A 25,464-nucleotide genomic window follows, 5' to 3' on the forward strand; every position below is an offset into this window, starting at 1 on the left:
ATGATGTTGAAGGACTGAGATTAAAAATAAGCCTGTCCTTGTGGTGGCAATGCCGGTTTGCCATGAGTGTTCACACTCTGAGTTGGATTTTTCTAGAGAAGCACTGGGTTATTGCTAATATTGAAGCACTGGACACATGGTTGTAACGTGACTGGCTTCTGACAAAGCCAGCTTCTTTATCAAGGGACAAAGTAAAATAACTGAGTTCAAACAGAACTCAGCCTAGAATTTCATACGGTGACCCCCTTGGTCCTGTGGGTGTCCTCACCTTGTGGTTTCATACCTGGCTCTGTACAGACCTCTTGGACCTTCTTCCAAGCCCTCAGGCTCTTTTGCTTTGCCCATCCCCTTCCACATCAGATCATGACCTCCTGAAATCTGACAGACTAAATCTCTAGTGCCTTCCTCTTCCTCCCTCCTTGCCTGAATAAACCACATCTACTTGTCTTCTTGATCTTCTTGGCTTCCCTCTTGCCCAGCAAACCCTCTGTCCTTCCCCTTCATCCCTGGCTTACCTTGTTCCGTTGCAGTGTAATCCCTGTTATAACCGGAGACCAGGACACATAGTTTATCTGTGAATCTGTAAGCAGAAAGAGCAGAGAAAGTGAGGGCATCAAATGTCAACCATTTGATGAAACAATAGATTTCATCTCTACCGACTGCAATGCAATTGGTCCTTTTATTGAGAATATCAGAAACTAAATTGTTTCTCAAAAGGTAGAATTATTTGCATGTGAAATTCTATGTTTTTCAGAATTGAGAGAGGTTTACTTATGCATTAGATCTGAAAATCAAGAAGAATGTGATGACAGCCCAGAAGCATCCCTTTTCCTAGTGGTGAAGACGCTATTTCCCATTTTGCATCGTCTAAAGAATAACCTACCATTGGCCCAGTAGCTTTTTGCCACCATATTGCCAGTGGACATGCTTGGCAAGGCTGAGCTGAGGATTTTGGCATTTTCATTCTTCCTTTTGGCATGAGTTTTCATCACCCTGCAGTTCTGGAATGCGCTTCCATAGTGTACTTGAAAAATTTGAGCTGGCAAGACCATAAGCTTTTAGAATTCACCAACTATTCCTTTAAAGGCAGTCAGAATTATAAGAGATGCATCATATTAGGCCTTGCTCTTCTGGCCCCCACGGTCTTCTCAGGTCAGCTCATTCCATTTGGTCAAGTCCTTCACACCCCAAGGACTTCTAGACCTTGACTCTCCAAACTTATGAGTGCAAATCGTGGCCACCACCTATCAGAGGTCTGTACCCTGGAAGAGGAAAAAAGAAATGCACGGGTTGGAGACTTGTTTATAGATCGGTTTGCATTTTGTGGATCTGGTTTTATTTCAGTGTTTGTAGGTTTTGCTTATATTTTAGGCATTTTTAAGGGAAATACAAAAATAGCAAAGTTCAGGGACATAAATTTCTGCATACTAATGCCTCCTAATGTGAGTTACAAAATATAACGCTGTCTTAGTATGCTAGTGCGACTATCTCACCTGCTCTAGACTCCTTACTTATGGGAGTCCTGAGGCATGGTGCAGTATACTGCTAATGGTGCTTCACAGACAGACACCTGACTTTGAATCCTGAGTCTACCATTTACTGGATGGCGACTGTAGACATTCTACTTAAATGTCACAGATCTTAATACCCTTTTGGGAAAGCGGGCATTATTATGATGTTGGCCGATTGTAGGTTCTGCATATGCATTTGCTATTATTTCTCTCATCTTTCCATGGATGTTGAGGCTACGTCACATAGAGCTTAGCGTCCTGGGACCTAAAGATACAGACATTATAACAGACTTTGTCAGTTCTGCTTATGATCACCTCATCATGAAGATGAGAAAAAGAGAAGTGGCTGTCTGTGTATGGGGATTTGTCTGTGGGATGTTGTTGTGCTTATCTCCCCTTGGGGATAAAAAGATATGTAAAAGTTATCCAGACCATGTTTAGTTGAGGTTTTGCATATGTTTTCATTTTAAAATATACCATGTAAAAAACTCAGAGCTAACTACACACTGGCCAGCCCAACCAACTAGAGAAACATCTCTCAATATCTCTTGAATGAAATAAAGCTACAGAACGGACCAACAGTAATTACACTTCTGACCTATTAGGACAGAGTCCTTACTTCTGACCTCACACACTTGGGGAATATGGTCTGGTCCAGTCTGTACTGGGACTGTTTCTGTTAGACAGGGTAGAATTGAAGTCAGTGTGTGGGTGTTCTCACAGTAGGGAGAGGGGGGTGCCTTAAGAAGGCTAAGATGTAGTTGGAGGTGAGCCTTGTGCATTATGCACCCTACTTGTTCGAAGTTTACTTGTAGCTCAATTTGACCCTAATGACCTCCCTCCCTCTTAAGAATGAATCAACCAAACAAAAATGGGACTCAGTGTGGTCATGGCATGAATTAAGGAGGTCATTACCATCACATTCACTGCCAGCAATGAACATGAATCCTGATGAAACGGATGCCCAGCTTGTGGAAGTAATCTCTTTGGGACCAAGAGGTGGCAAATAGAAGGATTTGCTATTAGTGCCGCCTCTTTAGAACTCAGTGAGTAGAATCTTCTTCAGCCCTCTTTCAAATGCCCAATATAAATGGTGCTCATTTTAGTTAAAACCTGTAGGTAGCCTAAGGAAAATGCAGACAGCAAATTTAGAAATCACCCCACAATAGTCACCATTTTCTGATCCCAAAATATATTGTCTCCTAATGTAATTCTTTCTTCAGTTGTATATTTATTTTTAAAGCATTACAAAGTTATATGACTTACATCAAATTTGGTAATAATACATTTAATAAACCATGTTTATGGAAAAGAATAGAATTTAATTAGCTTGAATCTTTCCCGAAGAAAATGCTGGATAAATGGTACCGGCAGTGCCTACCTGGAATGGAGCAGAGAGTACAGGCTGTAATGTGTAGGTGAAATGGAAAGAGATTTCTTCTGATTTTATTCAGATGCCCCGGCATGATTACTTCTCCCTGAATTTTCCAGGTATTTGATGCTGTGATTCCCTTCTCCTGTCTGTAGACAACACATAATAAATCTGAATGTGCTCGGAAGCTTGATGATACACTACCAACAATACATTTTGAGCCTCCAGCGTGCAAGTCCATTAAATGTTGCTTCATACCAGTTCTTGAGGACTTGACAAGCAGAAATTCAAATATCAAGCTGATAAAATCCAGGTTTCCCTGTTTTTTGAGGTCCAGCAGCAGCTCTCTTTTTTTTAATTGAAGTATATAGTTGATTTACAATGTCGTGTTAATTTCTGCTGGGCAGCAAAGTGACTCAGTTACACATGTGTATCCTTTTTCATATTCTTTCCCATTATGGTTTAGAACAGGATATTGAATATAGTTCCCTGTGCTATACAGTAGGACCTTGTTGTTTATCCATTCTCTATATAAGAGTTTGCATCCATCAACAGCTCTCTAAGCTTGTGTATGCTCATTTCATTACATAGCCTAGGAAGGGAAGAATACCCAATAATGGCCAAGTTAACTCACCCAGTCTGTGATCTCAGTAACAAAACTACAAGACGAGTTTCCACGGGAAAAATTTTGGGAGGATTTTCCAAAGACTCTGTAGCTATTCTGTATAAAGTGACTCCTCTGGAAATGTGGATGAAGCTGCTTATTTTCCAGAACTAAAACCATGACTAGCTAGGTGAACCAAAGTTCCTGCTTGCTAGCTTTTGAATAGAAGAGGGGAGTGGATCAGACTGAAGGCCAAAAAGTATTCTGTCTTCCTTGCAATTTTGTCTTAAAAATGAATTTTCTAGAAAAAAAATTACCCAAAGATAATATGTTATTGTTCACGCTAATATGTGATCTACCTGTCTTCTTGCTGGCACGTCTGATAGCATCTCTCACTACCTGGTGAATCTGGTCTTCAGGAGCTCACGTGTTCTCTCCTTACATACCTGCTCACCAGCATAGCTACTGAGCCCAAACTGTGCTATCGTACCCACCCTCAACTCTAAAATTGGTAGTCAGTCAAAGGAACATTACCTTGTTCTGATGTAAATGGGTCCTTTGTGGTGGCCTGGAGTAGTGAGACACCCCCATTCTCAAAAAAAAAATGCCCTTCTCCATTTTATACATTAAAAATTAATTTAGGGTTAGTCTTTGCTTCCTCTATTTAAACCTGTCTTAGCAGTGATTCTCAAGCTGTGGTGTATATAAGAATCCCCTGGAGAGCTTGGGAAAATGTTCCTCACCTCCACTCCTGACATTGTGGGTTAGGAGGGATGCAATGGGATCCCGGCAACCTGCATTTTGTTGAGAAGTCCAAGTGATTCTGATCCGGGTGGTCCCTGTACATCGCACTTAAAGAAACTGGAGCTAGAATCTTTTTGTTCACATCCCAGCTCTGCCGCTTTCTATCTTCGTGACCGTGGTCAAGTTACTTAACTTCCTTATGCTTCCATTTCCTCATGGTTATTATAGGGATAATAATAATACCTCATAGGGCTGTTGTGAGGCTTCAATTGGCTAATCCAGATCGAGTGCTACCTGGACTATTAACTGCTTCATAGATGTTTAGCTAGATCAGTCCAACTTGTTATGGATGCCTTGAAACTGACTGTTTCAATCAGGTCGATATGCTGTTAGCTTGTTGCTGAGAGTATCTGGGGAATATATTGAGTTATGTAAGTGTGTTTGGGGCGTGAGGGCAGCGAGTCATTTAGGGGCTTGTCATTGCTTACAGGATAAAAACCAAACTCCTGAACATGATTTCTGGGACCCTGCAGGTCTGGCCTCTGCTTGCAGTCCAAGCTTATCTCACACCATCCTTTTAATCATTCTCACTCTGATCAGCCACGTTTGGCTTCTTTCAGGTTTTCAAAGATGTCACCCTCCCTTTGCGTGTATTATTCCTTATGTCTGAGACACTGTTCCCCTCACTTTCAATTCATTAACTTTTACTCTTCTTTAGATCTTAGCTCAAATATCACTTCCTCCAAGATATTCTTCTTTACCTCACTAAGTTCAGTCTCTTTTATTATTTGTGCTCATAGCAATCCTTCATCCCCCATATGAAAGTTACATTTTAATACTTTTTGTGTCCTCTGCTAGGGTCATTGTGCTGTAAGGCAAAAAGCATGCCAGTTTGTTTTGTCACTAGCACAGTTTTTGTTTTTTGGTTTTTTTGGCACACAAACGCTCACTAAATATTTGTTAAACAAATGTTTAAATTTTGATTAAATTTCCAACCAGGGAAGACCTGGTTGGAATGATATGTTTCTGCATAAAAGCAGTGGCAATTTGGACAGTCTCAGGAGGGTGAGAGGGCAAAGGGTAGGTGTCCCCATGGCAGAGGAAGGTAGGCAAGCGAGGTTAGAAAGTTTCCAGAAAGGTGGTAGAGGAGACCTGAGATATCCACGGCCCTGGAGCATGGAGGTAGTCTGGACAGAGCTGAGAAAGACTGCTGGGTCCCTGGAAGGCAGAGCTGGGGTGAGAATTCCTTCCCAAGCTCACAGTGGCACAAAGAGATAAAATGGAAAGCTAGGACTCAGATTTTGGAGAGGACAAATACAACATCAAGACCACTGGGCCAGAACTGAGCACTTGGAGACATGGTTTGGAGCAAGAGTCATTTAGGAATAAAGGAGGTCCAGGGCTTATTAGACACTGGGTTATTAGACACTGAGTGTGTGGTAATGAATAGCTCACCTTGCCTCCAAGGGCCAGAGACATGCAAAGAGCTGGCCTCAGCTCGCTCGGAAGCCTGGTCTGTGTCTGGTTTTTTTGGGTTTTTTTGGCTGTGTTGGGTCTTCGTTGCTGCACGCGGGCTTTCTCTAGTTGCGGTGAGCGGGGGCTACTTTTCGGTGCGGTGCGTGGGCTTCTCATTGCGGTGGCTTCTCTTGGTGTGGAGCACGGGCTCTAGGCGCGTGGGCTTCAGTAGTTGTGGCACACGAGCTCAGTAGTTGTGGCTCACTGGCTCTAGAGTGCAGGCTCAGTAGTTGTGGCACATGGGTTTAGTTGCTCCGCGGCACGTGGGATCCCCCCGGACCAGGGCTCGAACCCGTGTCCCCTGCATTGGCAGGCGGATTCTTAACCGCTGCACCACCAGGGAAGCTCTGGTCTGTGTCATTGATAGTTTGAGGGCACCAGACTTGCAGAGACCATTAAGAAAGAAAATGTTCTCCTTGAGATTCATTATGATGGGACAGAGAATAATTCCTTTCTCTCAAACTTAAGCCAGAATCATAGCCTTCTTTGACACTTGCCATTTTCAGTCAGTTTCTGTAGAATTGAGGGCTTCCCACAGAGCCACGTGGGAGATTACCACCATCTGATCCCCGACCTGGGTTTGACCAGGCCAAGCAGCCATTCGTTGCTCAGTGGCGGCCCCTGTTGTTAAAGAGAAATGTAGCAGCGTATCCAAAGTGTGACATAACTCTGGTCATGCAACCGGAAGAATTTGGAGCAAGCAGGGGAGGAGTCAGAGGGGATGTAAATGGACTGAGGAAATCCCCAGGGGGATTCTCCAGCATTCAGGGTGCTTTGGTGAGGTGCTAATACAGGGAAGAAGCTGAGCCTAAATGCTTTGTGCAAAGCTTTCTTCCGCAAGCACCCGCTTTCGTCGCTTTATTCCAAAGGTCTGCTAGGCATCGCCGCAGTGCCCTCCGAGAAATGCCATTGCAAACTTCTATTTGAGGGCTTTTAGGGCTGTTAGATGACAAATATTTTAAAAGCTACTCCACTAATTCTTTAGGTGACTTACAGTAAATTTTAATTAGAGGTGGAGGCACAGGAGGGGCTGTGTGTGTTTGTTTACATCCTGAGTAGGAATCAGGGAATGGATCCTCCCGTGGGAACCCTGCTGGGATTCACTCTTGCATGAAGGCATTTATGGGTATGTGAGCACCCCTGGCATGCGTGTGCTATGTGTAGAGTGAGGCTGTTACATGACATTTCTGGACAAAAACTGTATGTGAAGAAGAGGAGGGAGAAAGCAAACCCACAATCAAATAAAAGTAGGGAGGAGAGATGAGATTGCAGTTGATTATGGGTCTGGCAGCAGATGTTCTACATGAATCCAACTCGCTGCAGCCAGTCTGTTTCCATGGCAACAGAATCAGTAATTATTGAGCCCAGGAGCTCCCCCCTCCTTTCTCCCAACAAGGTGGAGGCTGATGAATATGAACCGTCTCCAGCTCACCACCAGCTCTTTCTTCTTCTTTTTCTCCCTCTTTTTCTCTTGTTTTTAGTTCCTTATAAGGGGAGAGTATTGAGTAGTACCAAGGAAAGGAGCTGTCTCTTTATTGACGAAAGAGCATAGGGCACTAAAATTAAATGAAGTTATTGTTTTCTCTTGTGATACTATAAGAGAAAAGCTCTTCCTAGAAAAGCCAATGATCTCTGAAGATGCTAAATAAATGAGCAGGAGTTTCCCTGAAATGGAGGCTCCCTTTGATTGGCTGATCTTTCTGCGATTCCTGCCAATCAGAGCACCCCTGGGCTCCAGCTCCATAAACATAAGCAAAGCTACATGCTTATTCTTCTGGTCTTGACGTGTATACCATTCAAAGGTGTGCGGCGGGTCTCCATTCACATGGCTCAACTGGAAACCTGTTTCGTGAATAAGCTTACTCAGGAACCATCTGATATTCCAGCACATTGTTCTTCTGGGGGTCGACTTTAAGTCATTTGGTGGCAACAGCAGCTTAGAAGCAGTATTTGTAGTTGGGAAAGATGGACTTACGGGAGCTTGGTGAGTAAACCTCAGTTGTACACATCTGTCTGCTGGTATTAGCAGCCTGAGCCAAAATGTAGCTTTGTCCTATGGTCTGCCGAGAAAACTGTGAATTGGAACAAGCACATGGAAGAACAAGCATTCTAGGGTTCCCGTGATGTGTGAGCGTCTGTATTCCAAAGGCTGCATGCATTGCTTGGTTATGATCGGATCTGTAGTTGACTGTGTGTTATACTGGGACATTGGTTTGTCTAGTTAGGATCAGCGTGAGGAGTGGAGTTTTGCATTATCTCTCTGGGCACTGATCCATTTCAAAAGAAGATGCTTTTAAAACTAAATTTATGAGTCAACCCTGTGCATTGCTGGGAAGAGAGAGAAAGGTGCAGGAACGGAGCTGAGCTGTGAGCTGCTTGACTGTGTTGCTGGTGTTTGCATTGTGAAGGGAGATGTTATTACAATGGTCTGTCAAACCCTTCTTCAGACCCTCAGCCACAGAAAGAAGCATCTCTTCCGGGTGTGCTGCCGTTCTCTGCTCGGGAACTGTGCAACTGAGCTAGGTCGTGTCCCTTTCTTCTTTTGTGAAACCAGTCTCCAAACTGAAATATGTTCTCTCTCTTTTTAAAAAATTATTTGCAGAAAGAGTTAGAGTACAGTCAGAGAGACTCTAGCTGTCAAAAACCATGCTTCTAAATGACTCTGTTTTGCATCCTTTTAAACCAGAGAGGGTTTGCAAAGTTGTATTCAAGGCTTGGCTCTTTGCCAGGGAAGGGATGCTCTGGGCTATTGCTCTGCTCCCTAGGGTTTAACTTTCTGACACTGGTGATGAAATTTTCAATTTTGTTGGGTAGAAGAAGGAAGAATAAGAAAGCAGTGCTATAAACAGGCAGTGGGGGGGGGGCAGCGTGTGAAAGGAGAAACTCTTCCTTTAGGGACCCTTCTAGCTGAAAACTTAAAAATACATGGGGCAAGACAGAACTCAAGGACTACACTCAAATGTAGGATTTTAGAGGAACTATAACCCTTCCAAACGAGAAGAGGAGAGGCATTGCTTTTGGTTTGGGTGCAGAGAGTGGCAGCTGAACTTGGGGCTTCCAGCTCTGCCTAAGAACCTCTCTCTCCCCAGCATCTCTGTCTGCTGATTTTGTGATTTCCTATGTTATGTGCTGGGGAGGCTGACAGCACACTTGATGTCTTCTATTTACAGTCCACTTGGGTTCAAATAGCAGAGAGAATAGAGAAAAAAAATCATTATCATCTGGTTCATAAATATATGCACGTGAAAGAGTCATATATGGGAAATCTTACTGGCTCATCCTGTAAAACAATGTCCTATTGACAGACTAGTGTTGTGGGTCTTCACATGGCTCTACAATGGAAATCGCTGTGTCCTAAATGAGCTCTGTGATGAACGGGTAAAGAAACAAAAGAGCTAGGAATGTTTTGCCTGTGGAAGACGCGAAAGCAGGGTGAGGGTGATTGGGTGTTTAGGAGAGACCTTCTACTTCTGTGACCAGTAAAGAGATGGGGTTGACTCTCCGGGGGAGAGGAAGAGTTTCCCACCTCTGGGTGACTGCACACAGCGCAGGGGAAACCTGGCCAGACTAAGTCAGTATCCTGTTTGTTAGCTGAAACGTCTCTAGAAACGTAGGCTGTCCTGTGATCCCAAGAAGCTCAAGAAGGTGTGCTGGATTGAGAATTCCACTTGATGGGAGGCAAGCGTGAGCATCTCTCCCTGCTGCATCTCACTCCTCAGTACAACTCAATACAGGCACAATTTGGAGGAAGTCTGTTTTCTAGTGGCTGTGCATTAAGTGACAGTCATCTCATTAGAATGACCCTCCATCCTCTTGGTCCCTTCTCTCCCCCACTAGTGTCACTTGACATGAGTGAAGTGCTGGCACCTGTTGGCAAGAATGAGAGAAGAAACAGCCTTTTATGGAAGCAGTCAAAATGTAAAAAAAGAAAAAATTAAGAGTAGTTAATTAGCCTATTTTTGGATCATGGAAGTCTAAGAATTTGAAAGCTATGAAACTCTCCCCTGGCCTTAAGAAAATACATTTATGCCTAATCACATAATACTTTAGTGACAGCGCATCTCAGGGTCAAGTAAGATCTCTGCCCTGCGTGACTAGCCAAGAATTTATTGTACTCTCAAGTTATCTCCTTTTTGCAAATGGGTCCACTGAATACAGCCACAGCCCTATCTCATTTAGCTGCTGGCTTAAGCAGTGGCTTCAGTACCTGAATGAGGTCCTGGGCATTGTCACTTAAAGTCTGAATTAAGAAGTTCTGGAAATGATTGTAGATCACGGTGGTTTTCTCAGTCCTGAGCTTGGAGGGTTGGTGAAGCTGGAGTTATGGGACTTGAAATGAAAATGCTTTTTCAGGGACCAGAATTAACTGCATATGCTTGTAACTGTTCTATTTGCTCCTGGGAGAGAAGGCTTCTTCCCACTGCCTCTTCCTGGCATTTGCAAGATGTGGGACATATTAGAAAGATAAATGTAAAGACAAAGAAAAGCGAATTCCCTTAGATTTTCAAGTGACCATCAGAATTTCCCAGTATAAGTCAAAGTGAATATAAATACATTGAATCTAATCCCTGAAATTCAGCACTGAGAGCTGGAATCAGAGGATTCCTCAGTTCTCCCAGCAGTTGAAATAAAATCAATCACAACAGGAATAGCTAACCTGCCTCGAGCATTAGCTGTGTGCCAGGCACTGTTCAATACATTTTATGTAGATGTGATAACTCATTGAATCTTTATAACAGCCCAACAGCACTACTTGTACTCCTTATTTGCTAGATGAGGAAATGGAGTCACCAGAAGTTTAAAAAACTTGTTTACGTTTGTCCAGCTAGAAGCTGGCAGGTGCTTGGTGTGCTCACACAGTTGATCTGCTTGTTTGCTGCATTCATGGATGGGTGGAGTCTGAGTGGGCAGGGAAGGAGGTCTCCTAGGCTATCAGTCTGACTAGTGGAGTCAAGGCACAGGGCGTTGAGTGAAACAGTCATTGCAATAATTAAAGTCAAATTAGAAAGGCACTTTGGGGTGGTTGGTTGGATTATTAATAATGCCATTTAAGAAAAAAATTTTGAACTAAGTAAAAACCTGTCACCAAAGTGTTGCATTTGTTCGCCCCCTTGTGTTCCTGTGTGACGTGCCACCTTATTCTGCAGAGTGTTTATTTGACTGGTGTGAACTGGGTCAGTTTCTATATGAGACCAGCTCCTCCTGGGCCATCTGTGAGAGGTGGAAGGTCGCCAGTTTCATGGCTGCCCTTTGCTTGCATTTGCCGGGAATGGTTTGCAGTTGCCATAGCAATGGTGAGGGTCATGACAGACCAGAACAACAGGGCAGCCAGTTAGGGGGTTTCATGTCTCGCAATGGCTGTGGGGATTACCAGGGCTACCGTGCTTTCTGAAGACCTTGTAAACAGGAGTGATGATCCCAGCTCAGAAAGAGATTCCAGGTAGTAATAGTGGACATAAAAAGATGGAGCAACTGAAGACTCAGGTTAGGCCTGGAAATCAAGTGACAGATTTCAAAATATGCCCCCCAGAGTTGGGGTCATTGAGGGGACAGGGGTTATGTGGTTGGGGGTGGTAGGTCTTCAACTCCCACTTTAACCAGAGCATCTCCATTTCTGTCTGTTTTATAAACTGGCAATCCCCACTGAAGACTTACTAATGAAAAATGAAAGGGAAGGTTAGGCTACTGGAAGGAAAAAGAAAAACTATTGATCTCAAAATTTCCAAGTTGACATATAAAGAAATGAAAGACCAGAGCATATAAGCCAGCCCACACTGCTATATGGAAAAGGAATCAGTAGGGGTCTTAGTAGCAGCTTTTCAAAGCATGGGTTATTTGTTTTGCATGCCTAATGTTAGGTAGTTTCTATTATTACACCAGTTATGCATACGTGTGGAAGACAATTTAAATAACTGTTCAATAAATAATGTCCTACAGGGACAATATGGCAGACCTCTTTCTAGACCAGCACTGGCCAGTGGGAATACAATGCCAATTATGTATGTAATTTCAATTATTTTAGTAGTCACATTAAAAAAGTAAAACCAAAACAAAAACCCCGGATCTATTCATTCTAATAATATATATTATTTAACCCAGTATGTCCAAAATATTATCCTTTCAATATGCAACTATGAAATTATTAACAAAATATTTATATTCAGTTTTTCATGTTAAGTCTTTGAAATCTGATATATATTTTATACTTACAGCCCAACATGATTTGGATACTGAATTTTCACAGGAAACCTATCTTTAGATTTCACAAGATTTACAGTTACAAAAGTAGATTCAGGAATGGAAATTGTTCTTTAAAAGTTTTCCAGTAACTGAAGTATCAATTTTAAAACTTAAATTAGCTCAAATTAAATAAAATTTAAAACTTCAAAAACAAACAGAAAAGCAGAACAAACAAAAAAACTTAATTGCACAGTCACGCTAACCACATGTTTCAAGGTTCCCATGGCCATGTATGGTTAGTGGCTACTCTACCAGATAGTGCAGTTCTGGACCCTAACTCTCCTCTTAAACTAGGCCAGTTACTTTCCTCACTTCCTCATCACTCCGTGGCACCTTCCTCTCTTTTATCTCCAGTAGATACCTAGCAGACTTGCCCTGGTAACAAAGAGAGAAATAGAACACTAGTATTCACAGATGTGTTTACCTTTGCCTTTAACCATAGCATGTGTCAAACCCAGCATGTGGCTAAATCTTGGTTTCTCCATTGCACTGTTTCGCATGGGGGAATTGAAAGGTGTGCCATTTCCCATTACAGAAAGTCAACACACCATCTGTGGCATTTCTCAGTCCTCAGATATCTTGGCCTTGCCACTCTCTGTGCTTTGGAACTACCTCCTTCAACTCAGAATGTTCAGGGAACGTGGGTTTCATTTTAATAATAAGCTAAGCAAACCAGAATAAGAAGGTAAATCTGCTGCAAACAGTTAATTCTTTATGAAGACAAGTATAGATTGAGGCTAAGGGATGATTTAATTGATGTCATCTTATTCAATTCTACAAATTTTGTTTAACTAGAAATTATTGACTGAATAGTTCTTCCAATTAATTTGGTCTTAAAATCTTTACCTTCAACATCAGATAACATCCTTATCTAAAGTTTTCTTTTTTTAGTATAAAAGCAACCATGAAAATAGAATCAACCTCTTCAATAACATGCTGCAAAGCCTTCTTAGAGGCATCCAATCCCAGCCTCCTAAAGATGACCTGCAACTTCAGCCAAATCTGCAAGTGGAAGGATAAAGCTCACTCCAAGTTTGGTGCTCTTAAACTTTCCATTCATAAAGAGCTCTTTTAGAAATAACACAAAACACTGAGAAAGGAAAAATATCCATAGAGTTCAATACCATCCCTAGTATCATGGATGCCTTCTGGTCCAACTCTATCCATTTCTAGCATGTTGGACAGAATTGCCAAGGAGAATGCCTTGTGCACTTTAGCACTCAACAAATGTTTGTTGGATTAAATTGTGTGGATCCTTTGCAACTTCCTTCTTTTCATGGCATGACTTAATCTTTTTTTCTGAGGCAACAGTGGCAAACCAAGTAGATTAAACCATAGGCAGGGTTGAATCTTAAGAGCAAGATGACTTGCTTTGTGAATCTGCTGATATTTGGCCAAGCCCACAGCTAATACACTCAATCAATCATGAGCAGAAAGAAGTGCTGTGGGATTTCAGTGATTGCAGAGACACTGGGAACTAGCTGTATGTTACATAAGTAAAATTATCATTACAATAATTGTCTTTGCATTATCACAGGATTTTGAAGTTCCCTAATTTTCTGGCTTATTTCAAGCAATCTGTGATATTTCTAGAAATACAGAACTAGAAAATTATTTGCATAGATGACAGAGCAGTAGTCTTGGATTGTTGTCTCTAGCTTAAGAATGAAATTTTACAAGTCACTTAACCCTTTATGCTCCTCAGCATCTTCACATGGGTAAAGAGTAGTTTAGACTTGGTGACTTCCAAAGTCTTGTATATGTCAAGCTTCGAAACAATCTATCCTCCATGGCCCATGCTCCATTGATCATAGCAGTCTTTCCCACTATACCCAGATAGAGCCTTGGGATCCTTCTTAACACTGCTCTAAGCCAGCCACTGATGAGTGATCAGAATTGGCTTACAGCTGGAAATGATTTTTTCATCCCTCTCTTAGGTCCTTTCCTCAGCTCTGTGCCTTGTGCAAGACTTTGGAAAGGAACATACAGGGAATTATCATCAGTATGCAGGGTTCCAGCGATAAGGGAATGACAGTTCTTTACTCATCCCCTTGCTCAGCTGTTCCATGGAGGTGTTGCCATCTGACAAGGAGAGCTGCAGCCTGCACTTTGGGAGCTCACTTTTCTCTTCCTTTGAGCTATAAGTGATGAGAGACCTATCAAGGAGAGCAGTTCACTGGCATCATTCCCAGACCTGGAACATAATGAAATAAAATTTCATTCTGACTTGGTTGGAACTCTTCTAGCTGAATGTTCGAGATAGCATCTGGGGGAATTCTAACATCCAGTTGCCTAGTTGGAATGAAGCACCCATCAGCTAATGGCTTTCATGCAGTCAGGGCCTCTTGGGGCAAATCATTTCTAACTAGAGCCAGCCAGTCCATAGGTCCCAGCAGGTAAGGTAGAACCCACTCATGTCTAATGGGCCAGCAATGTGAAATCTGCATTTCAGAAGCTTTATTATTTACAAAGAGTGATATCAAAGCAGGAAATGTCTGAAAGCCAGCAACAATGGTACTGCACCTAGACCTAGACTCCTCAACATTTAAGGCTTTAATCTGAGACTCGGGTTCTGGAGGTGTTATGTTAGTATTATCCATTGACACTCGTTCTGGTACCCACAATAGTGATAGCAGGGCCATCCCCTTCCAGCTTTGGAGAGGGGTGGAGGTCAAGGGGCAAAGCCCCCATTCTAGATTCCGTGAGCCAGGTTCAAATGCCTTTGCAAATTAGACCCAACAGGATTTGCAAAGATCACCTTATGGGCAATCCCTGTCCACCCTAAATTTCCCAAGCACTGTGTAGATGACTACTGAACCTCTCTGAACCCTAGTTTTCCTTATCTGTAAAAATGGAGGTAAAGGTACATATCTCACAGGGCTGTTGAATGAAAATTAGAGTGATGTCTATGTGAATGATTAGTATGCCATAATGCACTATGTAATGAGAAAATAGTATGATTACATTCCTTGGGTAGAAGCCATTTATTTTTCGTATCTCATAGAATGTCTAGCTCAGCTCTTTGGCTATGGAAGATTCTCTAATTGGACAACCAGGGTGCATGCTGTCTGCTCTCAAATCATTCTCCTAAGTCCTCAGAGACTACCCAACTCCTGCTAGCACTGGAGGCCAACCAGAGAGGAGAGAGCACTTCACTTAGAACCAGAAGCCTGAGGTAAAAGTCCCAGCTTAGCCACTAGCAAGGTTTAGGTCTTTCCATGTTACCTCTCCAGTCTTTAGTATTTTTTTTCTTCATGGATAAAATGTAGATATTATCTACACTAAATTGACATATAGAAATGTCTAGAGGACAAGTGAATTAACATATTCCATGTGCTTTGTGGATTGTAACATAAGGTATTACTATTATTATTTCACATCTAGTATCTCCTAACAACTCAGCCTTGTTTGTTGAGGAGGGATAATTGGGAAGATGTTTCTGGAGGCAGAGTACCAGAAGCTCCAGGATGGTGATGTATACTTTCCTGTCTTTGGAAGCCAGTCAAGATCAAAAGACATTATGCTTCTAGGCAGATGCCTGTGGCATTCAGGGAGGCTGTGAACTGCCATAACTAATTGGTGGCTTTTACATTTGTAAGTCAAGATGTTCTTGGTCTCTGCAGATGGCCTGTAAATCTTTCTGGATAGCCAAACCTTAGCCATATAGCACCAGCTCTGTCCTTCATCTTGAAAACACAATAAAGCTTTGAAAAGCATTCATATTTTGGGTTCTTCTATATGAACGTTCTCAGCCACTTCTTGATCGCTTTCTTCCCCTCCCCTACCCACTGCCACTGTTGCCAGCCAGGCACTTCACACCCCCTGAATTACATATTCTGTCAAGAGAGAAGAAATGATTTCTTCCTTTGTAACAATGGTGCTCTATTTACTGAAATCCCATAACATCCTAGATCTTGAGGAAACCTGAGTCCTGGGGCGGCAAATAAATTTCATCTAGTGACAGCTTGGGTGCACTGGGGGTGGCTGCCCAGGGCTCCACATCTGGGCTCAGTGGTCCCGTGGGCAAGGAGAGGAGGGCAGCAGCATGCAGTTACCTTATTACAGGTAAGGAAAGGGAGGTTCAGAGAAATTCATTGACTTGCTAATATATTTCTGTTAACAAGGGACAATAACCACATTTCCTTGCTCTCTCAGTTTATTCAACAACCAGTACTTGCTGAATGCCTACTGTGTGTAAGTTCTAGGCCTTGGTATTATCAATGAACATAGATAATCTATGAAGATCTATGAATTAACCTGCACAGAGCTTTATTTTTCATGCAGTCTTTGGTGTTGGAACTGCCCAGAATACAGAGGCTATGATAAGAAAAATCTCCAACAGACTAGTTATTTATATATTCATTAATTCATTCATGCATTCACTTATGCATTTATTTCCATGCCCATTTACATAAAAATAAATATCCACTTTCAAAAACTGGGGCTTTGTAAGAGCTGTTTGAAAACAATTTGAAAGAAATTGATGAAAACAAATTGACCAATTACTGCCCTTACCTTCTGCCATGCCTCCTCCCAGCCTCCTTTTACAGCCTTGCTGGCACAGAGTTGGAAACGAACACAGAAGAAAATCTGAACTATAAGAGCAAACTCAAGAACTGTACACTATCTTAGTTTTGCAAAGCAACTTACAAGGTGAAATTTGGGTGAACCAACTTTTTTTCTCTTTACCAAAGGTTTCTGAACTGTTAGAATTATCAAAGGACAAAGAATGCAACTATGGTGATTGAGAACTGTGGCAATTCCATGTCACCTGGGTAGAGGTATAAATAGCAGTGGATAGGAAAATCTCTTAGCCCAAACTCTGAGCACAGTAGGTAACTATACAATAATCACACTAACTGTGTGTGGTGAGCTGTCTCTCTCTCCCATCCCTGGTTGATTGTCCTTCATAAGCTCACTCCCAGTCACTTGCTTCAAGGCCAGAGCAACGTCAGAAACACTGTCTGGTGGGTATGTGAATTGTGCCCTCTCTGTGCTAGGCACTTTGCATATGCATAGGTCCTTATGATGGAATTTCCCAAACCTTTAAAAAATATTTCTAGTGTAACTGTTATTTCTAAATTGCCACATGCCGTGGTCTATCAGGATACAAGTTTTTACCAAAAAGTGCATCCCCATATACTCAAAGGATGAATGGAAGTAGGGAATCAGGGAACTTTTAGTGCTGATTCTCAGTACCCATCCTTTTTCCTAACATAGTTTCAGTACGGTGGTAAGAGCAATGTTAAAAGACCTTATATCTCCTTTTACACGTAAGGAAACAGAGATGTAGAAGTTAGCTTATGACCCACCTAGTAAGTGGCAGAGTGCAGTTCAAATCCAGGTCTGTCTGACTCCCAGGCGTGTGTGTGTGTGTGTGTGTGTGTGTGTGTGTGTGTGTGCGCGCGCGCGCGCGCGTATGACTTCCAAGAGATATGTATACATATATATATGTTTATGTTTCATAGAAGTATGACAGCATGATTAAGAGCTGACATTTTAGCATAAAATTCTATTATGATAAAATTCCATATGAGTAGAATCAAGATAGAATGGGGGAAATGGGAAGCAGAATGGGAATTTGAGTTCTAGGACAGAGGTTGGCAAAAGTGACTCAAATCCAACCCATGGCCTATTCTTGTAAATGAAATTTGATTGGAATACAGCAATGCCCGTTTGTCTATATATTGTCTGTGACTGCTCTCATGCTACAACAGCAATGTTGATTAGGTATGACAGAGACTGCTTGGAAGGCCTAAAATAATATTTGGCCTTTTATATTAAAAGTTTGCTGACCTGTATTAAAGGAGAAAAATGAGGATGTAAAATTTCCAACTATTAAGAAGAGTTTGTTCATGTATGTTTAAATGAGCAATTATGGGTATCAAATCACTCTTGTATGTATATCCAAGGATACATTTTTAAAGTGATGCAACCATTTTATTTTTTAAATATAAATATTGTAATACACTGAAAATTATATTCTTTGCAACTATTTTAACTTTGATAAAAAAAAATTTCAAAGTCAATTTAAAAATGTGTAAGAGGGTATGTAGATTTTTTAAAATAGAGAGTTAGGAGACCACTGTCCTAGAGGACAGGATCAGGGATGTGACTTTCCATAGTTCGAGGCCATCCTGTGATGAATGGGAGCTTGTTTCCATCTCATGGGGCAAACTGAGCCCCAAGTGGGTACCTCACCCCTCAATCAAGCTGTTCTCCCACAACCTCGAGGGCTAGCTGATGGAAATGTGCGACTCTAATAAGACAGTGCCAAAGAGTGATTTCTTAAACATCTGGGCTCCGTCCTACAGATCAGAAAATCCTTCAAGCGTCCCTATATTGGCCCTTCTGTCAGCCAGCAGTGCCCTTTGAGAATGTAGATGGCTGGGCTTTTCAGAATGTACCTGTAGACTTGATGGGAGCCTGTGCTGTGCTCCAGCTGCACTGACTGTGGGGTGTACCAGACAAGTGGACGTTTAAACCTGCCTAGCAACCTTGATACATGTTAGGGGTTGAATTGTGTCCTCCTCCAAAAAAGATATCTGGTCTTAACCATCAGCACCTCAGAATGTGACCTTATGTGGAGACAGGGTCTTTACAGAGCTAATCAAGTTAAAATGAGGTCATTAGAATGGTCCCTAATCCAAGAAGACTGGTGTCCCTAAAAAAAGGGGAAATGTGGGTACAGAGGTAAGACATGCATTGAGGGAAGACAATGTGAAAAGACACAGGGAGAAGACGCAAGCTGTTATCAGAATACATCTAAGGATGGAGGACTGGAACCAGGAAGACTTTAGCCCTGGCCCCTAGTCTCCTTCCTTTCCCTTAGAACAGTTCAGCAGAGCATTTAAGACCAAAAACTCTGGAGCCAGCGATTTTGGGTTTTAAATCCTACCAGGCATGTGACCTGGTGCCCAAATAGCCTCACTTGTTAAACAGAAGAATAATAGTACCTGCCTTGATAGGTTATTGTAAGAACCAACTGAGTTAATAACAGGTAAAACTCTTAGTGCTTGGCACATAGTAAGTACTCAACAGGGAAGTGTTCATTACTGGGAACCAGAAGAACAACTTTTGCCTAAGACCACCCCAGACCCATGAATCACCTAGCAAGTACTACCCGCATGTTCCTCTGGAATTCTAGAAGTTTTATTTGTGAAATTACCATATACGTGTTTGAAGGGGGTTTTTGAAAAAAATATCTGATCGTCTTTTCTTGTTTTATCCTGCCGTATTCTTGGAAAGGCTAATATTTGAGAATAGCCAGCATGCCTTATTAATCCTTTAAAGAAAAAGTATCTGCCCTGGCACCAGTTGGCAGGTAGATTTCATCAGTCACTCCAGATTATGGATTAGCTCACGGATCTTTTTACCCTTCCAGCTAATTAGCCTTTGGACAAATACAGCTAGTCACAAAAGCCAAGCACAGCTGACCAAACACATTTTAAAGTAAATTCAGTGGGTAAGTAATGCCAAGCTTACTTAGATCTCTCGATGATATTGCTTTTCTGAGTCACTAGAATCTCGATGATGTCTTTCCCAGCTAGATTTGAAAGTGAGGTGTTTATAACCCTTCAAAGCAATAGGAAAAATGTGACTAATTAAACTAGCTATCTCCTCCCTTCCTAACACCCTCCCATTTAAAATTATTTCTTCTCTTATGTCCTCAAATAACTGGCCCAGTTTGACTTTAAGTGATTTAAGCATATCCTTTGGGACTCCTGTGTAACAGATAAGAGAGACTTTCCTAGATCCCCAGATGAAATGCGATTTTTCTCAATGTATTTTAATTACTACTACCTGCCAAGGCTTTCGCATACCTCTAGAAGGCACCTTACACAGTTCATGCCTCATCTTGGTGCGAAGGCTTGCTAAGTACTTGTAGATAATAATCGTATCCTCTTAGACAGTGTTTGGTGAAACTCAAAATCTTTAGCCCTTTCATTCTTTGCTAAAGAAGACCTCTGCAGCTAATTCTTTTCAAGCTCCCTTCAGTTGAAATTATTGTCACACTATAAAATCATAGACAGCCTCACCAGCAAGTCCTCAGTAGTTGCAGGGAGCTTCTCCGTGGGGCGGGGCCATCCCCTTGGTAGTGACAGCTGGAATGGTGTGGCCATCCTGGTGTTCAGCTCTGTTGGCTTCTCCCTTGACGACTCATCACACGGGCAGCGTTACACTGTGCATCTGTACTCTTCTGAGTGACCACTGCTTCTTCCTGATTCCACAAGGCAGAGTTCTGGTGAAGGGATTCTAGACGGAGTGACCAGCTCTGACATTGAACAACCACATACCTAAGTCACTGGGTTTTGGTTTTTGTTCTTGCATTTGAGAAAACAGAAAATAAGAAATGGTTTAGCTCTTATTTCAGAAGAGTAGTGTGATCGTTTTGCATTGTCATCAATATTCATTGATTCAACAAAACATTTATCAAGTGAATACTAAGTGCCTAGCTCTGTGTTTGGTAAATGGGAGGAATCCAAAGAGAACACAGTCTAGACTTTGCTCTCAGGGATCTTAGTAAAGAGTGAAAAGCTTACAAGATAGTAAACATATTGAACAGTATTATCTAGTTAATAACAAAATTGAGAGCTTCAAGAGGACAGTCCTAGGCCACCATTCTGTCACTAGTATGTTTGGAAAAGTGTCCCATGGTGAAGAGCACTGCACTCTACACTTGTGTGGGCTTCCCTAAACCAAGTTATTGTGTCTGATACCCAAGTGGCATCTGTCTAAATAAATTATGATAATATGAGTTAATTACACAGAATGAACTATATTTGACAGGATAAATGACCAAGAAACATTTCTCAGTGAACAAAGAAGGTAGGAGGACAATACACAGCATATAATCCCTGGTATGTGTGTCTATGTGTGTGTGTTAGGTGTATGAATGTATGTGTGTGTTTGCATATATGTAAGGAAAGTCTGGAAAATGAATAAGACAATGTCAAGAATGGTTAATGCTGGAGGATGAGATTGGGGAACCCAGAAGAGGACTTTTATTATTTTTTTTTGCGATACGCGGGCCTCTCACTGTTGTGGCCTCTCCCGTTGCGGACTCTCCCGTTGCGGAGCACAGGCTCCGGATGCGCAGGCTCAGCGGCCATGGCTCACAGGCCCAGCTGCTCCGCGGCATGTGGGATCTTCCCGGACCGGGGCAGGAACCCGTGTCCCCTGCATCGGCAGGCAGACCCTCAACCACTGCGCCACCAGGGAAGCCCCGAGGACTTTTATTTTTAATATGATGTTCTTCTGTACTTATTTTTGCTGTAAGTATACACTGACTTTTATATTTATTTTAATTTAATCATCAAAGTGAATTCTTAAAAAATATAAATCTTAATAAAATATTAGTAAAAATCAAAACCTTTTACAATATTATCAATATAGGAAAGTGTGTTTACTCTTGAATTTAATTATGGGAGAAATGTAATTTTGAGTTTGTTTTGGAAATATTTAAAGCAGTGGTTCTCATTCCTTGCTGCACATTATAATCACCTATTGATTCTTTTAAAAATTGAGAGACCCAGCCCCTGGATCACCTTAACTTTATAAACCAGAATTGCAAGTGGGGCTTAATTAAGTGTGTTTAAAAACAACACACACACCCCACCACCACCAACAACAACTTATTCAGGTGATTCTGATGTGCACCAAGTTAAAGCATAGAGCTAGAGAGGAAATGAAAGGATGACAAATGCCACCCATCCTGGCCATATATATACTAAGTTAAACTTCCTGAGAAAAGATAAAAATCTTAAATTGGATTAAAAAACAATATGTAACCATGTTCTACTCACAAAATAACCACCTAAATAAATGACAGACAAAAATTTTGAAGGAAATATATAGCAACGAGTTGGAGAGAAAGAAAATCGGAATAGCAATATGTACATCAAAGAAGAAATTAAGCCTAAAATCATCAAATGGGACAAAGAATCATTTCATAGATAAAATGTTCAAACTAAAATAATAAAAAGTCCTGAATCTTTGTTCACAACATATCAGTATCATCAAAAGAAAAAGGTAAAGTTAAGGAAAAAAGAATGGGCAAAAATATAGCTGTTATAAAACATCATTGCATTATTACTATATTATGTTTCAAATAAAATATATAGATTTTAAAATATATAGATTTTAAAAACCAATAGGTACATATTGAATTGGCACCTTACACTGAATGTATGCCTTCTTTTCAAGTATCCATGCAACTTTTTGAAAAAATGTCATATAGCCAAATGTTCTTAATAAATTCTGAAAGTAACAGGCTTCTAAATAACTATTGAGTCAAAGAGGAAATAAAAGCTACTATTAAAAGCTATTTAGAAAGTGGTGACAGTGAGAACATGGCATGCCAAAACTTACAAGATACAGCCAAAGCTGTCCTCAAATGGTATATTCATAGCCCTAAAAATCATTATTTTTATAGAAAGAGTGAAAATAAATGAACTAAGGACCTAAGTTAGAAAACAACAACAAAAGAGCAAAGAAGGGGCAAGAGGAAAGATATAATAAACAATAATAAACTAGAAAATAGAGAAATAATAGAAACAGTAAGTAAATCCAAGAACTACTTCTATTAAGTAACTAACAACCATTGACAATTTTATCAAAGAAAATATAGAGGAAACATGAATTTAAAAACTTATCATTGAAAATGAGGTGAAAACAGGCATTAGGTGACTAAAACATTATTAATGAATTTGATGGGTGGCAAAATGCTACTATACTGGATAATGCTCAGTTAGTGCACAGGTGATACAAAAAGCATGTATGCATGGCATATCAAGACTGAGGATGCCACAGACTCTAATGTTCACTGGGTAGTGTGTGTACTTTCCATTTCCTTGAAGGGGGAATAAATGAAAGATGGAGGGAGAAGGTTCTAGCTAGTACATGCTCTCTCTCCAAATGCTGAGGTCTTTGGTGTCCCAGTGCTTCCATCATGGGCCTTTTATCATTAATCCCTAGGAAGTCATCTGTTCCTTGCCAGATATTTAAATCTCTACTAAAAATACCTCTTATTCACCCAGGAACACTGACTCCTTTTCCTTGTTTTGCCCCTTTACCCTTTCTTTCTGTAAGTCTGAGCTTTTGGAAGCAATCAGCACCCTCCCTTTACCAGAAGCACAAAATTTGGCAAACACTCCCCCTAGTGGCAATTTAACAAATCTCCTAAAATGGCTTACCCAAGAGCCAGGGCTGAAAGCCATGCCAGCCTGTGTTAATGGAGGCGGTTGTTAATGAAACACATTGCTGGGCTCCACATCAGAAGGGTGGCTCAGAATATATATTACTCTTCTAACAAGCAGCCCAAATAATTAAAGTTTGCGTCTGTTGACCTAGGTTATATATCTCTGTATGATTTAGAAAAGGTGGGCAATGTGAGAAGAAATTCTTATAAACTAACTTAGTATTAATTTCCAAAAAGCATAGGAGCCAGAGGTGTTTGTATTAATTTTCTACAATGAGCACTTGCGAGAACGCTTGCTGCTACTTTTCTTCCTTATGCTACCTGCCCATATATGGGAGTATAAATTACAAACAAGCCAGTTGTACTTGGGCATTGTTGCTTCATTATTCTCCGTTCATATTTCTCAACATAGTCCACACCTTAGATTTCTCTCTCCATTTTCTAGATTGCCAGCCCACTCAGAACAGCCTGCTGATTTCATCAACATGCTGCTTATCATGTTTTCCAGATTTTTTAATGGGTCTCTTAAATAAAACTGGCTCTTATTCTAACTGGTGTTTCTACTCTGGTCCCTTTCATAAAATCATCTGTTTCATGGTCAAAGTTTCTTTTCATTATTTCTCTGTAGTCTTTGGTGATCCCTTTTCACAACTTCCTTGTTCAGAATTGTCAAATGGCACTTTAATTCAATTCATTGATGTTAATAGTACTTGCAGGGAAGAGGAGGCTATTCATATTAATATCAACACATTACCCAAATCATTTATCATCTGCCTGTAAAGTTTTAGAGAATAGGTTTGTCATCATTACTGACTAAGAGAGGAAAGAGCCTTCTTGCTGAGGAACCACAGACAGGCAGTGTCCATTGCTGCCTCTGCTTCGGGAAGGAGTATTCTCATTGTGTGAAATGGCATTATTATATATTTGAGGAGTGGCATATGTGGACCGAGTTTTCAGGAGTCCCACCTGAAAAACCTGTGGTCCTAATACTCACTGCCAAACAAAGGATTCCAAATATAAATAACGTTTGAGCTGACCCATCGATTCAGGTCTCATTCCCATTTCACAAGTGGTTTCTTAGGTATACAGTTATGTCATATAAAAGTGACATTAAAACTCATGTTGGCAGAATGCCATTGTGGTATGACTTCTGTAATAAATAACGGCTGCAAATAGGCAAGATAATGTAGGATTTGAATGGGGTTACATTCTGAAAGGAAGGCAGCCAGAGGTCCTGAGAATTAATGGAGGAGCTGCAGAAAAAATATGGCTCTATTACACCAAGCACGTTCCATTTTACTTTCTATTGCCTGACTGAGATGATTTGGCAGAGTTGAAAAATAAATGAGCTGTATTCATTTTTCCTTCAGAGCTCTTCTTTGAAGGCATTCTGTAAGAAAAAAAAAATGAAATACTAACACAGGCAGTATCGGGGGATCAAGACATGAAGATGTAAGCATTCTATCCAGCAGTACATATTTAATAGCCCAGCACTCCTCATGTGGGGAAATATGCCTGGTTCCAACTAAGGTCATATCATACAGGCAAATGTGATGCTTTAAAGAGATGTTAATGATCTGCTAGGTAATGCAGAGGAAATGATGTTTTGAATGGGTTTCAGTAGCGTTTGAACCTTTCCACTGCCATCTTTACACTGCACCATATAGTGATAAGGATTATGATTTTTATAGCAACTCGATTCCAATTTTCGGTACTAACTAAAGACAGGATTCTTTTGCAGCCTTATTATTTATGTTGATTATTCCTTTTCACATTTTATGTTACCCACAGAACCCTTATTCTAAGCAGAGTGGACCCCTAGTTATAAAACACATGAAAGTACAGCTCTGTGATGGAAACGAGGTTGGACATCTCAGAGATCCCCTCCCCAGCTGAGCATTTTTTCCAGTGCATCCCTCACATCTCCCCATAGCCAAGTTTGAAAGCAGTCTTCTGGGAGAAAGACAAGGTTTATTCTTTATAACCTAGAGGGGGGAAATGCCTTTAATTATTCATTCATTCTTTATTGGGATAAATGTTTTTTTCAGTGATGTTATAAGCCAGGCCCTCTTCTAGGCATTGGGGATGCCACAGTGAACAGGAAGGACCAAGCGTCTGCTCTCAGGGAGATAGTGAGGGAGATGGCCAGGTAACCAGGAGGTAGTTGGTGATATGAAGAAAGTAAAGAATGATGGACGAAGGGAGGCGTCCTAGGATGAGGGCTAACATAGGAAGAAGAGTCAGGTAAGGAAATAGGATGCTGGGAAAGAGAGGCCCA

At 41.1% G+C, this 25,464-nt stretch overlaps 1 protein-coding gene across 5 annotated transcripts in view; it reads left to right on the plus strand.

Moving 5' to 3' along the window:
• The window catches only part of ELMO1 (engulfment and cell motility 1), a 462,642-nt gene that overhangs the window by 305,780 nt on the left and 131,398 nt on the right, over positions 1–25,464 (plus strand). The window contains exon 1 of one of the 5 annotated variants that reach the window (XM_007446114.1): positions 7,243–7,730. The exons of the other annotated variants lie outside the window; for them this stretch is intronic. The gene's annotated coding sequence lies outside the window, so the exon portion shown is untranslated. Of the gene's footprint in view, positions 1–7,242; positions 7,731–25,464 lie in introns of those variants that run through there. 5 annotated transcript variants of the gene reach the window in all.

This window comes from Lipotes vexillifer, unplaced genomic scaffold (assembly GCF_000442215.2).
Source record: "Lipotes vexillifer unplaced genomic scaffold, Lipotes_vexillifer_v1.1 scaffold822, whole genome shotgun sequence".
Classification (NCBI taxonomy): Eukaryota; Metazoa; Chordata; class Mammalia; order Artiodactyla; family Lipotidae; genus Lipotes; species Lipotes vexillifer.